We start from the raw sequence: 13994 nt of genomic DNA, 5'->3' as shown, positions 1-13994 counted from the left end.
ACATTTGTCCTGAACCTGTCCATGGGCTGCCCCCTGGCTCCCTTCCCACCACAAGGATGCTGCCCAAAACCTGGAGAGGGAAAAGCTAAAGCTGGAGGAGAACGCTGCCCACCCTGCAGCCAGATGGGGTTTGGTGCTCATTGCTTCTTCCAGTTCCATTCACTTTTCCTCTGTGGGCAACCAAGAGGGCTGCAAAATGGTGAGCTGGGGAAAATTGAGGCCTGGGGCTGCTCCGTGACACCCTGAGGACAAGTGAGGTGAGTGACAATGGAGGGAGCAACTAACCCTGCCTTTTGGTGGGGGCAGCCCATATTGGGGCCAGTGATGCTGGATGGAGCTTTCTGCTGCCAGCAGCCCCTTTGGTCACCTCGGAAGCAGAGCAGTGGGACTGGGGTAATGTGCCTGCTCCCTCCTGCTTGCAAACACCCTTCTGGGAAAGCAGGGGGAAGGAATCAACCCCTTTTCACTCCATGCCTCCAAACAGCCTCACTCGCACATTTACCAGTGCCACACACTGGTAACTGTCTTGGTGTCATGGCTACATCGGTTTGCAGCAGGACCTCAATAACCCAACCACCTTGTCACCCCTCATGCATAACATTGCCTAGATGGACCTGGGAGAAACAGAACTGTAACTATGAGAGGCTGAAGTGCTGGGTCTCTCCCCCACCAGCATGCTAAAATGGGCTGGAAACACCGGCAAGACCCACACTGGTGCTGCTCACCTGGACTCCAACTGTTGCCTCTTTGGGGGCCTCTGGGGAATGAAAGGATTGAGAGTACTCCTGAGGAGAAGGACTTGGGAGTACCGGTGGATGAAGACTGGACATGAGCTGGCAATGTGCACTTGTAGCCCAGAAGGACAATGGTTTCTTGGACTGCACCCAAAGGAGTAGGGTCAGTGGGTCACAGGAGGTGATCCTGCTCCTCTGCTCTGGCGAGACCCCATCTGCAGTCCTGTGTTCAGCGCTGAACCCTCAGTACAGGAAAGACATGGACCTGTCGGACAGGGTCCAGAGAAGGGCCACAGAAATGATGAGAGGGCTGGAGCACCTCTCCTATGAGGAAAGGCTGAGAGAGCTGGGCTTGTTCAGCCTGGAGAAGACTCCAGGGAGACCTTATTGTGGCCTTTCAGTTCGTACAAGGGGCCTGTAAGAAAGATGGGGAGAGACTTTTTTCAGGGCCTGTTACAATACGACAGGGAGTGATGGTTTTAGACTGAAAGAGGGGAAATTCAGGCTGGATGTGGGGAATGGATTTTTTACAAAGAGGGTGAAAAACACTGGGACAGGTTGCCCAGAGGGGTGGTGGATGCCCCATCCCTGGAGACATTCAAGGTCAAGCTGGATGGCTCTGGGCAACCTGATCTAGGTGAAGATGTCCCTGCTCATTGCAGGAGGTTGGACTAGATGAGCTTTGAAGGTTCCTTCCAACACAAACTATTCTATTCTATTTTATTCTGACCGCTGCAGCCCAGAGCAAAAAGCATATGGGCTGAGCCCAGTGGGACACAGAGGGATCTCTGAAGCCCCCTCGGGACACTTGCCCTCCCTGGGATCCTGCCCCAGCCCCACAGACATCATTTACTCAGAGTGAGCAGAGGATGAGGAGGGAGGAACAGAGTTGGCCCAAGGCAGCTGTGCTAAAATAAGAGTCAAGAAAGTCTATCGCCCAAAACTGCAGGAAAATTTAATTACCAAGGACAAAACACCATCTGTTTGTGTGGACTGTGACCTCCCACTGCCCCCTGGCTTTAACAGCTCTTAAATTAACATGTTTGTTAGGGGGTGTTAGCTGTCTGACATCAGGGACGCAGTTTCCATAGGGTGAGGGGGGGACGTGGCGGCCGTACACCAACTGAAATGCGTGCCGGGACAGCAATGGGGGAAACAAAACACTCCTTTGGGAATGAGGATCCCCTCTGAGCATGGCTCTCACTAGAAGCAATGAACAGTGAGAAGCTGGCAAGCCCAGCATCACTGCATGCTGCCACTGGCAGGCAAGATGTGGCATGAACCTCTTTCCAAACAAGAAAGAGCCAAGTACCCTCAGAAGAACATTTTGCTATGTAAAGCCAGAAGAATTAAATGAATACTCAATATAGGATAAATTGGATTAAAATCCAACTTCTTTCCATCCCTGCAAGGGAGGGAAGATGCACACACTGGTACCAAGCTCTGGAACCGATTTAGATATGTTAATCCGTGCAGATCCTTTCTTTCTTCCTCATGGTTCATGGGGTACAGTCCAAGGTGGACATACTAATCACGTTCCTACCAACACTGGATGCATCGAGCAGAAGGCAGTCTGAAGCCAACCTGGAGGAAAACAACTGAGCTGGGAGAGGTCTCACCCTGCAAGGTCCCAACAACATTTTTCTCCATCACCTGAGCTTTGCTCTGAAAGCTCTGCTCTGCTCTCAAGCCCTGTGGCTGCCACAGAGCAGGCTGCAGGCAAGGGGTGGCTGCTGCTAGCATTGCTCCAAGGCACTTTTTCCACCAGAAAAACATCAAAGCTAAGTGCTAAACATGAATGCAAGTGGCTTCTTGTGACTTGCCATAAAGACTTTCATCCAAGGAGCATATGGATCCAGGCCTAAATACATCCTGGGGCAATTCTGGGACTATGAGTCCAGAGGTGGGATGCTGTCAGACCTCAGCACTGAGAACGGAGTTCTCGATGTTCTTCCTACTTGATCCCATGCTCTCTGCCACGGCTGGTGCAAGTCACCCTGCTGCCCACTACCCTGCCCTATGGGCCAGGCTTTGCAAGACTCTCTGGGCTCTCCTTTCCGTCCAGTCCACAGAACCAGCACTTATGTTCTATCCCTGTGCCTCCAACTGATCAGCCTTTCTACAACTCTGTGCCATGCCCATTTGCCTTAAGTCTACCAACGGGTTTTGTCCCTGTGCCCAAGCCAGTGCCAGGTCTCATCCTGCATATCTACCTCTCCTTGGGTTCCCCCTGCCTCCACCCCTAAAACTGCACCATGTCTTTGCTCCTCCTCACCTTTACAAACAAAACACCCGGTATATGAAAAGCAGCCCTTGCAATGCCAGACGTCGCTTGGAAGTCCCCTTGTCCATCTGCACCCCAGTGATCTCCACCCCAGGAGGCTGGTGCTCTCCAAGCCTCCTGTGCTCATCCCTCTCCTCTCTAGGGGTCAGGCAGCAGGCAGGGACAGGACTGCCAGCCCCTGCCCTTCACCACGAGTGGCCAGGCAGATGCGGACCACGTGTGCGCTTTATCTCAGGACCATTCCTGCAATCTCCAGCACTGGAGGAGGAAAATAACCCAGCAACAGAGAGCAGCCGTGGAGTCCCTGGTGGCCTCCAGCCCCCTCCCAAACTCTGGCTCAACTCCATCCACTGGGGCAAGGCTCAGTTTAGGGGGAGGGCTTGTTTTTTAATTAGAAAATATTCATCAGCGTTTAAAAATAAAATAATAAGAAGAAGTGTCAACCAGCTGGGGCTGCGAGAGCTGGGGCGTTTTGGCTCCCGACCGAGCACTTTGATAGAAAGGCTCTTTGGAAAACGCCGTAGCAAATATTTAATTTCTCCCAAGGCCTGCATATGGGGCTCATCACTCGCGCATATTGCACAGGAATATTCATGTGCGCTGGCCTCCTGCTACAGGATGACGACGGCTTGCCGGTGCAGCATGCAAGAGGGGCTCCTTCCCTTCCCCTCCCCTCTTGTTTTTTTCCCTTTGGATGAGAAAAGCGCTATATTTTACTCTCAATCCCCAAATATTTGTCAACAGCAGAACAAAGGAAAAGCTGAGCCAGAGTTAGGTCTACTCATGTTCATCAGCTCACTGCATTCACTGCAGGGTAAAGCTACAGAGGCACAGCAAACGTGGGGAAACACATTTCTGCCCCTGTTTTTGCTCCTTTCTGGCTGCCTGAGCCTGTTGTGATGCAGCCTGGATGGAGAGTAGGAGCCTGGCTTCCACCTTCCTGTCATGGCAGGAGGTTTCAGTTCAGATCTGAGCTCTCCACCCTCAGGATATGAAGGTGGCTCATCCTGCATATGCCACCCGGTATACACTTCTGCAACACTCGGGAAGGGTGGAAATACACCACCATGGCTACAGAACTGAGCCTGTATCAGGGAAGAGATGACTGCCCTTGCTTGCTCAGTCCCTCATCTCCCACTGTGTTTTTGGCATTTGGGCTGATGTTTTTTCTGCAATGGGCAGAAAGAGCCAAACTCACACCAAACATCTTGCCCTCTTGCAGGGATGCTCACATCCAGCAAACACTCCCTTCCTCTCCTTAAGTTCCCCTTTTTCCGTGAGACCCCAGGGTACTTTGCCTCCTGCCCAGGCTGCCTGACCTTCTTTAACCTTTCCTAAAGGGTTTGTGCTTCCCTTCCCCAGCTCTGGCTGCACCTCTGATCCCCATCAAGCTGCTCTCTGCAGCTCCAGCACACCCCACCCCACAGACTACGACAGCCTGAAATGTCCAGCCCTGCCTGGCCCCCAAAAAGAACTCAGAGCACTGATTAGGAGAAACTCAGGGCAAGGAGAGAGGTTAAGAAAGGAAGCCGTCTGAGTTCATTCTTTGTGGATGAAGTGAAGCTGAAGGCAGTGTGAAGAGAGGAGATGGCTCCTGTCAGGATTGCAGAGGAGCCTCTGAGTCCTTAAATGCATTCCTGAAAAGTATCAATAAAAAAAAATCTATTGAATCTTCAAATTAGGAATCATTCCTAAATAACTGTGCACACAAACACTCTCTCACAGGCACATTCACTTTATTAATTTTGTTATTTTTTTGGCGACCCATCCCAGCCTGAGGGAAAATTTGATGGCAGGTACATGTCTAGGGAGGGTCTGCAAGAGCCACTATGGAAAGACAAAAATGTCAATTAGAAAAGAAGTCCTTAAACCACATCTGGAGCACTGTGACTGTTTTGATATCTTGTATACAATTGCTGACCTTCAGTGAAGGCTGAAACTCACGGGAATGAGGACAGGTTGAGAAAACAGGGTTTGTCCAGCCTAGGGAAGAGAAGGTTTCAGAAGGACCTAACAGCAACCTGACAGTGCCTACCAAGATGTTATTGAGATGAAGGAGACAGCCCTTTACCTCCATGGTGGGAAGATGAGAGACAGCAGGCTTAAGCTCCAACAGGAGGTGTTCAGACTTGCTATAAGGGAGATGTTTTCGCATGACAGTCAGCTGCTGGAAGATGAACCCACACAGGTGGTGAGATCTCCAGGCCTGGAGGTTTTCATGACCCAGGTGGGCAAACTAAGCTGTTCCACACTCAGTGTTCACACCCTGCTTGGGGGGAGAGGCTGGAGTAGAGATTTCCCAAGGTCAGTTCTCACCTGGATGTATAAGCACACCATTGCTGGCAAAAATTACATATGAAAAGGTCCCCCTCAAATTCTGTGAGTGGGTGGCTCCACTTAGAATCATAAAGTCATTTAATAGTTTGGGTTAAAAAGGACCTTAAGATCACAACCCCCTGCCATGGGCAGGGACACCTCAAACTTAGCAGCACTCTTTTCAAACATGTTGGAAAGCAGAATGTGATTGAACAAATCTGACCAGCTCTCTGCCTGGAGTGCAATGCAGGCCATGGGGCTGCAATGCAACAGGGCCTGATCTTGCTCTCAGCTCATCCCCATTGATGAAGCGGAGACCAAGGACACGGTTGTCTTCCCCTCTTCCAAACATCCTTCTATGGGGACCAACTCGCACAACGCCGGTAAGTGATTAATGAGCGGCCAAGCCCGTCAGCACGCAGGCTGCGTGCATGGGCGCTTGCGTGTGTGCTCGCCGCTCCCCGAGACTTGGCGGGGAGGGAGCTGTGGGGAAGAGCGCTGACAACCGGGTGATTAATTGAAATGCAAGGGGGAGGAAAAGTAATGTCCGCTAAAACTATCAGGCAGCGCGAGTATGGGAAAGAAACTTGGAGACGCTGCCTCCATCCCCGCTCCGCACGCATTGCGCTTCCCGGCTCCGAGCTGCTCGCCAGTCCCTTCCTGGCTTCTATTTTTGCAGGTGCAATCTCGTATTTGAAAATAACCATGCTGCACAAGCACATATATTTTTTTCCTCCCTGGCCCCTGGCTCATTGCACACGGAAACGGCAGCGATGGGAGAGCAAACCTCCCAGTCTGCGGCGCACGGCAGCAATTAGACATCCAAGTGTTCATTACCCCATGCCTCTAGTGAAGGTGCCCACAGCTTGGACTCTCTTCACCGCCCCCACCACCTGCACCTTCCAAGCGGTGCAAGCCTGAAAACACACATAAAGTCACTGTTTCGTGCTAAAGTAATAATAATAACAAAAAAGAGAAAACAATAAAATAAGAGAGGCTGAAAGCTCAAGTCTGGCTGAGCTCCGAAACCTTGCTCAGAGTCTGTAAATTATATCCCAAGCGCTGGAGCTGGCGCGGTTGCACTATCAGCAAAGAGGGCGAGTGAGCTTCTGTTCCTCATCTGGTGCGAACAGGCTCAGCTTGGGTCACTGAAAAAATAGCATGGAGATGTACAGAGTGGTACATGCTGTTCCCACTGCTGCGAAAAGCACAGAGGGGGAAGGCAGATGGGGATATCCTAGGGAGAGGTTTGAAGCAGCAACAAAGGGATTTTGTTATGGCCAAGGTCAAGGCTAGCAGCTCAGGAACCTCCTGCTTCCAGCTCCTCCTCCAAGGAGGAGATCCATAGGGAAGACCGAGGGGTCTTCCCATGGAAAGGAGAGGATCATGAGCTTCAAAGCCTTAGGTTGGGATGTGATCTCATTGCTGGCCTCTTGATGCAGCCGTAGTGCAGATGACAAACACCAGATCCTTGCCCGAACGAACACTGAGCGAGCACGGCTTTAAGGAGGCTAGTAGGGAGGAGATATACACTGGGGTGAAACAGGAAATTTGGGCTGCTGGAGCACGGTTATTACTAGTTTTTGCCCAGCAGCCCCATCCCCAGCCAAGATGATTGGCTTGGAAAATTAACTGAGTTTTTCAGCGCTTTGCTGCCCAAGTAACGTGCGGAGCTGTAGGCGATTGCATAGGAGGGCTTCACGAACCGCTTGTACCATTGACACGGTTTAACAGACTGCTGTTTATGACACAGAGCAGTATTTAAAAGACACATTTCTCTCAGAGCCGCACATAAAATTTGATAGCTAAATAGCTGTAAATGCTACTGAAGTCTGACAACTCAAAGAGGAATCGAGGGTCTGTCATGCGGAGTATCCGCCAATACACCCGGCCCCGCAGAGCCAGCGAGACTTCCAGTCTCATAAAACCCTTTTTATATTGGAAGTGAGAATTTGTGCAGCGCATATGAACTCTCTTTTATTGGGCTGGTGTGATGCTGAGAAAATGCAGTTAAACTTGTACAAGTCCTCCTTGGAGCACTATCGGGGTGCCTATAAATCAAAAGCTTTATCCTGGAATGGATTTAATAAATAAACCCGTTTTAATTCAGGCTTGCTCCGAGCGGCAGGAGCTCACAGCAGGAGTGGGTGCCTCCCCTTGATGCTGCCCATTCATATCAGCAGACTGGGGTCAGTCCAGAGCAAGAAGGGGTCTGGCCCATCTCCCCACTCACAGGGCCAAGAAGAGCATCCCAACATCAGTACATCTTCCAGGACCATGCACTGCAGTCCTCTCCCCTAGCACAGGGATTTTACCCTCCCCAAACCCCCACGGCCCCACACGATGCTCCCAGCCCCAGCCCAGCTGCTGCCCTGAACCTGGTCCAGACACCCGTGCCTACACAGCTGATTTGGAGCGCTCCCCAGAGCATCCCAGGCTGGAAGGACCACAGACCCACCTTCAGCACCCAGTGGAAATGGAGTATTTCCGAACCGTCATGAAGGCCTGGAGCGCTTTGGTTGGGGAGGAAGATTTGGGCCAGCTCCCTTAACCCCCAAAGACTCCTACATCTCCACTCTACAGCTGCATTAATTATTTCATCTTAGTCTGGCTTCCTCATTAAGCTAACCTAGACAGCCCGCGGCTGAGTGACAGAAAGCTAGTCTGCAAGAACACAAGCCAGCAGCGCTGGAAGCCATAGGCTTGATGTGATTTATGCGGACTAATATTACACATATCACAAACACGCAATCTTTAGAGGACCTGAGGCTGCTGGCTGAATGGAGGAAAACCCACGCAGAGCCAGCAGTGCAGCACCCGGACTGAGCCTGGGTATCACCATCTCACCCCGCACTTGGCCAGGCCACTGGATGCCCTGGAGGTATGGGGAGTGGAAACCCCAGCATCACTGCCAGCAGAACCGAGTGTGACACAAAACATCTCTGTCGAAGCAAGGGCTGGGAATCACAACTCCGGCACTGGCCATGGGACAGCCCCTTTACCCTCCTGATGTGGCTGTGAGTTCAGCCAATTTTGGCATCAGGCTCCTCTTGGGATGCCTGGCTTTTGTGGTCTGTAAGAACTTCAGGGCATTGCACAGATTCCCTTTTCCCAATACCGCCAAATCAGAGGCTTTTTTGTGAGTCCACCACATTTGCCTTCTCTGCAAACAAGTGTATAGAAATATAAGACTTCAGCCCCTTGGAAACCTCCAGGGAAAATTCAAAACAATGAAGAAATATGAGTTGTTTTTCCATGAATCCATTGAAAATAAAGAAAAAAAAAAACAAACCCACCCTGAAAAACCCCATGTTACTTTTCAGCCTGGTTTTACCAGCAGTACAGGTCTTTTTCCCACAGTCTAAGGAATCAACACATTTTCAAATCACTCCTGCTTATGGTATTGAATATCAGAAAACGATTGCCTTTCATTCAGCAGCTGTTTTGGGACACCAAGGGAAAAGGCAAGCAGTCTAAACTTAGAAAACAAAACCATAAAGAAAGGCTTCGATGCATTTAAAAACTAGTTGCAAGGACCAGAATGGGAAAGGAGACGTCTGCAAGGGGTGTATGTGGAGAGGAGTGTTTCGGGGTCACAGCATCCTTCCATAGCCCCAGTCTCTCTCAGTAGCAGAGGAGACATCACAGCACTGCTTCACTCCTCTAGCTCCTTGGAAAAAGGCAGGGATGTGTCCTCATTTCCCCAGGAAAATCATCAGTATCTCCCAATTCACCCACCCTCAGAATTCCTGACACACAGATGCCCTTGCATCTCTGTACTGTCAGTAGGGAGTAGGCAGCTCCAAAAATAAATCAAGCAGCTTAGTGTATTAAGAAGAAACCCAATGGAAGGAATAGCAACAAGGATGGAGGGTTTGCTGAAACAAGTTCACCCTGAAGCACTGGAAGGAGACAAGCCCTGATCTCCTACAGGCTTGTGCCATTTAATCCTTCTGTATCCCCAGCCGTAGCTCCAGCTTCCTCCTGGTCATCCTATGTCCCCTGCCTCATCCATATGGAGGGGACCTAAACCCCAGAGCTTTTCTGAAATGAGGGCATGGACCTGGTCACCAACTCCAGTGGTTTTCTGTCCGTCACACCTGTCTGCAATCAGCAGCAGGATGGTGAGCCTTCATCAGGGAAAGCTGAGAACCCGTCAGACCATGAGAAGGGGACCAAAAGGGAGAGGAGATGGGAACAGCAAAACCCAGCAGGTATCAGTATTCAAGCTGGGTCATGCAGTCCATCAGCCCTGGTCAAACATCTCCAAGGATACCCCCAGGGAGGAATCAGAGTCGTGCACCTTGTCCCCATCCTATCTGACCCCTGGTTTCCACCTGGCCCCTGTAGAGCCACAACAAATCCTCCAGGTAAGCAAAGAGCCACGACCGCCAGGCTTCTAACAAAGACAAACTGCCTCTCTCTTTCCTCCCAGATTGCAAGCAGATGTGTGTTTAAATTACCTGCTGCTGACTGTGACGTTTAGCAAAGTGCCGTGGTCTAGGAGCAGAATGAAGAAAAAATGTGTGAAACGAGGGAAGGGAGGATTAGCAGGAATTCAGTTGGCTCTGGGAGGGCAAAACATCACCGCTGAAGAAAACAAATCCATCTGAAGAGGTGCATTTGTGACAGCTAGCACAAAGGAAACCCGGACTTTGCTAAAGACAGTGATGAAATTATGGGAGTCCGAGGAAAGGCTTCAGGGTCAGGTCTGGGCTCCCCAGAGTGAATCACTCCTAACCCACAGCACACTGCAGTCACAGCTCTGCTTGCATTACATGGCTTTTGCTTCCTCTTCCAAAGAAACTCATCAAGCCTGTGTACCTGGCTGCCTGCACAGCTTGGACACCCTGGCTCCAGGCTGCTTTGAACTGCCTGACCCGACTTGCTGCCAGCTGTGGTCTGCATGCGCTCATCCATCGTTCTCCACGGGATTCCCCAGTGATGTCATGGAAAGCCCACCATCACCCACTGGGCCCAGGAGGGCATAGACACCCAGGGCCCATCTTGGAGGTATTAACAATGTTAGTGCAGGAAAAGCTTGGAGAAAGGTACCTCCACCATGCTGGTCTACCATGCTGCGTGAGGAAAATGGTACCTCTGGGCTCTGCACCACCTCTGACCAGCTTGTGCTCATAGCAATGTCAGCTTTCCCCTTTTGAGAAGCTGCCCAAACCCTGTGGCATCAGAGGATAACTTTGCACCAAAGATCAGGCTTCAAGAGCCTCCTTAAAGAGCTGGGATGTGGGAAAAGCCCAGGAAAGCCTAGACACTCTGTTTCTACTGCACTGTGGAGGCCGCCTCTTACTGCGAGGATCTGGAAGAGCATCCAAAGGGGTCTCCCATCTTCCAGCAGCATCCTGCATGGCCGGACAGCATTTTGCAAACAGAGCCATAGAAATCAATCCCAACCTGCTCCCCTTCCCCCTCACTGCTCCTGGCTTGTTCTCTGCCGAGCCCTTGCGGGTCACACGTGGCGTCCCACTTCCCGGCACAGCTCCGCCGGCTGGAGCAAAGAGCAGAGTCAGACCCCAAATTGCAGATTAGTGTGTTGGGTTCATGCACGGGAAACAAAAGATCGGAAATCTCTGAAGTGCACAGCTGGAATCCACACCCCGGCCATGTTTTTGTGAGATATCACGTACGTTTTTAAAAGCTATCTAGAGAGGGGTCTGCTTTAAAACAGCCTGGCGGCTGCTGCACTGACACCACTGCCTGTCATGCTGACCAGGACCTTCGATTGTTCCCTGTCCCCCACAGGCCATGATCATCTGTAGCCTTTAGCCTTTAGTTATGAAATTACTCAAGGAGAGGATTAAACATCCTCCTTTGCATTCATTCAGCACCAGCTGTGGAGGGAGGCTGGGAAGGGAAGGAGAACGTGCGACCCAGAAAAATGACTGCAGCGTACTACGTGCCAACACCCCAAAATGATGGTCCCCAGAAACCCCAGTGTTCCTTTCTCCATCATTTTTAGGGCTTCACAAGGTCACTGCAAGGGGAAAGCCCATGAGCAGCTGTAAAATGCTCACATGGCACCATGAGGAACAGGGATTGCAAAAGCACTCACCTCCCTCTCACACCACAAATACGTTTTCTTTTCCCTTCAAAGCTCTTCCAACAGCAACTATATGTTTATGGGATGCTAAATGATGAAATTTTTATCTGCCATTTTCCACATACCAAATTTCTGGGCTAAAAGTGATCCAAGGAGATCAAATATCCTTGTGAGATGCTTACCTACCCTGTTCCTCAACACCACTGGTCTTCGAGGAATCCCCCAGCATGCTGCAGGAGCCTGGGTAATGATTTAATTCCCTTTAGGACTTTGTTTCTTCATTGTCGCCTCTTCTTCCCATCTCTCACTGTCTGAGTTGCAAGCAGCCCTCTCAGTTTAGCTCTGCAGGATGTTTGCTTCATCTTAATCCACAGCCGCCAGTCTGCGAGCCTTTCCTGCCTGTGCTGCCAGCCAGGAAGGACCGGCAAGCCTGCTCCTTCCCAAGCCTCCTCCGCCCCAAAGCAGCATCCATGATAACCTCGTGGTGAGCATTTCCTCCAGCAGAACATGTTTGCTACATTTGAATTGACTCCAGAAAGTGGAAGCTTCTCAACACCCTCACTCCATTTGTTTTGACTAGAGGAATTGACACCAGTTACGGCATTTCCAAGCGAAACTGTAAGTTTAAAAGCACAGTTTGAAATTAAAGGTCCACTCCAGTGATGTGCCACAACCAGCTTCCCTAGAGAGAATATTGTGGGAGCCTCTCTAATGTTTACCCTTAAGGGCTGCAAAGAAGGTACAATGTGGTGCCAGGATCCAGCAGACATCACGCTCAACGCACTGTCCATGCTGGGGCATGGAGCAGGACCCAATACCCCAAATTTATTGTACTGCTGGAAAAACACTTTCCCAGCTGTACAATAAATACTAGAGCGGTAATACCCAGCTGCAGGCTCACCCTGACAAGGCCAAGTTAACCTGGAAAGGCAAAACTGGGAGGAGAACCCCCTACAGCAAATATGAGACCATCAATAAGATGTGGAAAGGGCATGAATCACAGAACAAAGGCATCTGCTTTTTCCAGCACACATGTGGAGTTATTCTCACCTAAAGTGAGTATTTGGACAGCTAGAGAGCGCACGCTATTTCAAGCCAAACATGCCCAGGTCACTCTCCTAAGCAGGGAGTTATCTGAGGGTTTATCAATGGGGAAAGCCACCACAGAGACACACTTGCAGCACTGTGGTGAGAAGGAAGAGAAAGATCCAGCAGCACCATCTCTTCTCTTCTCTAGGGAAATGATCAAAACAAAGAGCAAGACAACCGGGGATGTCCAGCACTGCCTGGCCCGCTCGGAGCACAGGCTGCCCTCCCTCCCACACCGAGATGGGAAACCCATTAAACGCTGCAAGCAACGAAGCCTCCGCTGCTCCTCCCTGGAGGCACTTTCACAGTCAACTTGAGGAAATTGTTCCTGATATCCAGCCTAAATTTCCCTTTGTTGATTTTCAGTTGAGCAGCGGAAAGGTGGGAGCTTTAATGAGACAAGCGGGGCCGCTGCAGGGGAAGGAGCCGTCAGTTTGAGCGAGGCAATGCACAGAGCTGCGGTTTAAGTGGAGCAGCTATTGCGAAAAGCCCAGAATCCTACAGACTTGGGATGGAAAAGGTCTATTAACTTTCCCAATGGACTAACATGAGATTGTTCCCCCATTTTCTAACGCTTCTCCCAGTCCAGCTATTTGATTGGGACCAGAGCTCTGCAAAAATATGAAGGGCTTGCTCTTTCTCTTTTTTTTTCTTTTAAGGAATTGCTGCATATGGAATAAAATGTTGGACTTTATGGCCTGAATTCATTGTTTTATTAAGGGCAAATTTTCTGTTGTTTTGCTTGCTGGATACAGCTTCTTCTGCCTTGCCCCTCACAACACTCCTGACTCGTGAGCCAGGGCATCATATGTATAGCAGCAAGCTGCTACCAGGTTGTGTTTGAAAATAAAAGCTTTTGGGGGTGAGAAATGTGTCACAAAACTGCAGACAATTGTTTTCTGGGACACAGCTTCTGCTCAGAAAGGCATCACCCACCTCAGGCACTTCCTCATAGGAGCCCGGCATGATGCTGTACTGCAAACCGGCACAAGAAGTTGTTTACTGGATGTGAAGCCAATGCCATTTTTCACTATTTTTTCCCCTTTAGCTGAGGAAGAGGCCTTTCATCAGTAGATAAGTTACTGCAATACTCTCGGGAGTATGCCCAGGACATGCAGGTGTGTGAGCAAAGGATATATAAAACAAGTGAGTTTGGCCATGGGGAGGGCATGGGGAGTTGCTTCCAGCAACTGGGACATCAGGCCCTAAAAATCCAGCTTAAGACATGTGCTTCAGCACGCAGAGGAGCAATGGTTGGGTCCAGGAGCTGGCCGTCTCTTCTTTACTCACCCAAACAGCATCAGCACTTTATAACCTTGAATCCCCAAAATAGGCTGACTGATTCAGGGCTGCTCCAAGGGATAATGACTATAAATCTGTGCTGTACTGATGCAGCCAGTCTCCCTTGCAACCGTCAGGGATTTGCCCATCATGTCCATAAACCCCCAGGGGGTCATGGAAATGGGGGTATCACAAGAGCTGGACTGTGCAAGGGCTAACCCACCCTGACAGA

At 50.4% G+C, this 13994-nt stretch overlaps 1 protein-coding gene across 6 annotated transcripts in view; it reads right to left on the bottom strand.

The window, feature by feature from the left end:
• The window catches only part of CNTFR (ciliary neurotrophic factor receptor), a 206388-nt gene that overhangs the window by 96983 nt on the left and 95411 nt on the right, over positions 1-13994 (bottom strand). The window contains exon 1 of one of the 6 annotated variants that reach the window (XM_057413646.1): positions 11579-11597. The exons of the other annotated variants lie outside the window; for them this stretch is intronic. The gene's annotated coding sequence lies outside the window, so the exon portion shown is untranslated. Of the gene's footprint in view, positions 1-11578; positions 11598-13994 lie in introns of those variants that run through there. 6 annotated transcript variants of the gene reach the window in all.

This window comes from Pezoporus wallicus, unplaced genomic scaffold (assembly GCF_028554395.1).
Source record: "Pezoporus wallicus isolate ANWC-B61680 ecotype Strahan unplaced genomic scaffold, APGP_CSIRO_Pwel_v1 contig_8776, whole genome shotgun sequence".
NCBI classification, from domain to species: Eukaryota; Metazoa; Chordata; class Aves; order Psittaciformes; family Psittacidae; genus Pezoporus; species Pezoporus wallicus.
The sequence above is the reverse complement of the archived record's forward strand: the minus strand, read 5'-3'. Positions and strand labels throughout refer to the sequence as shown.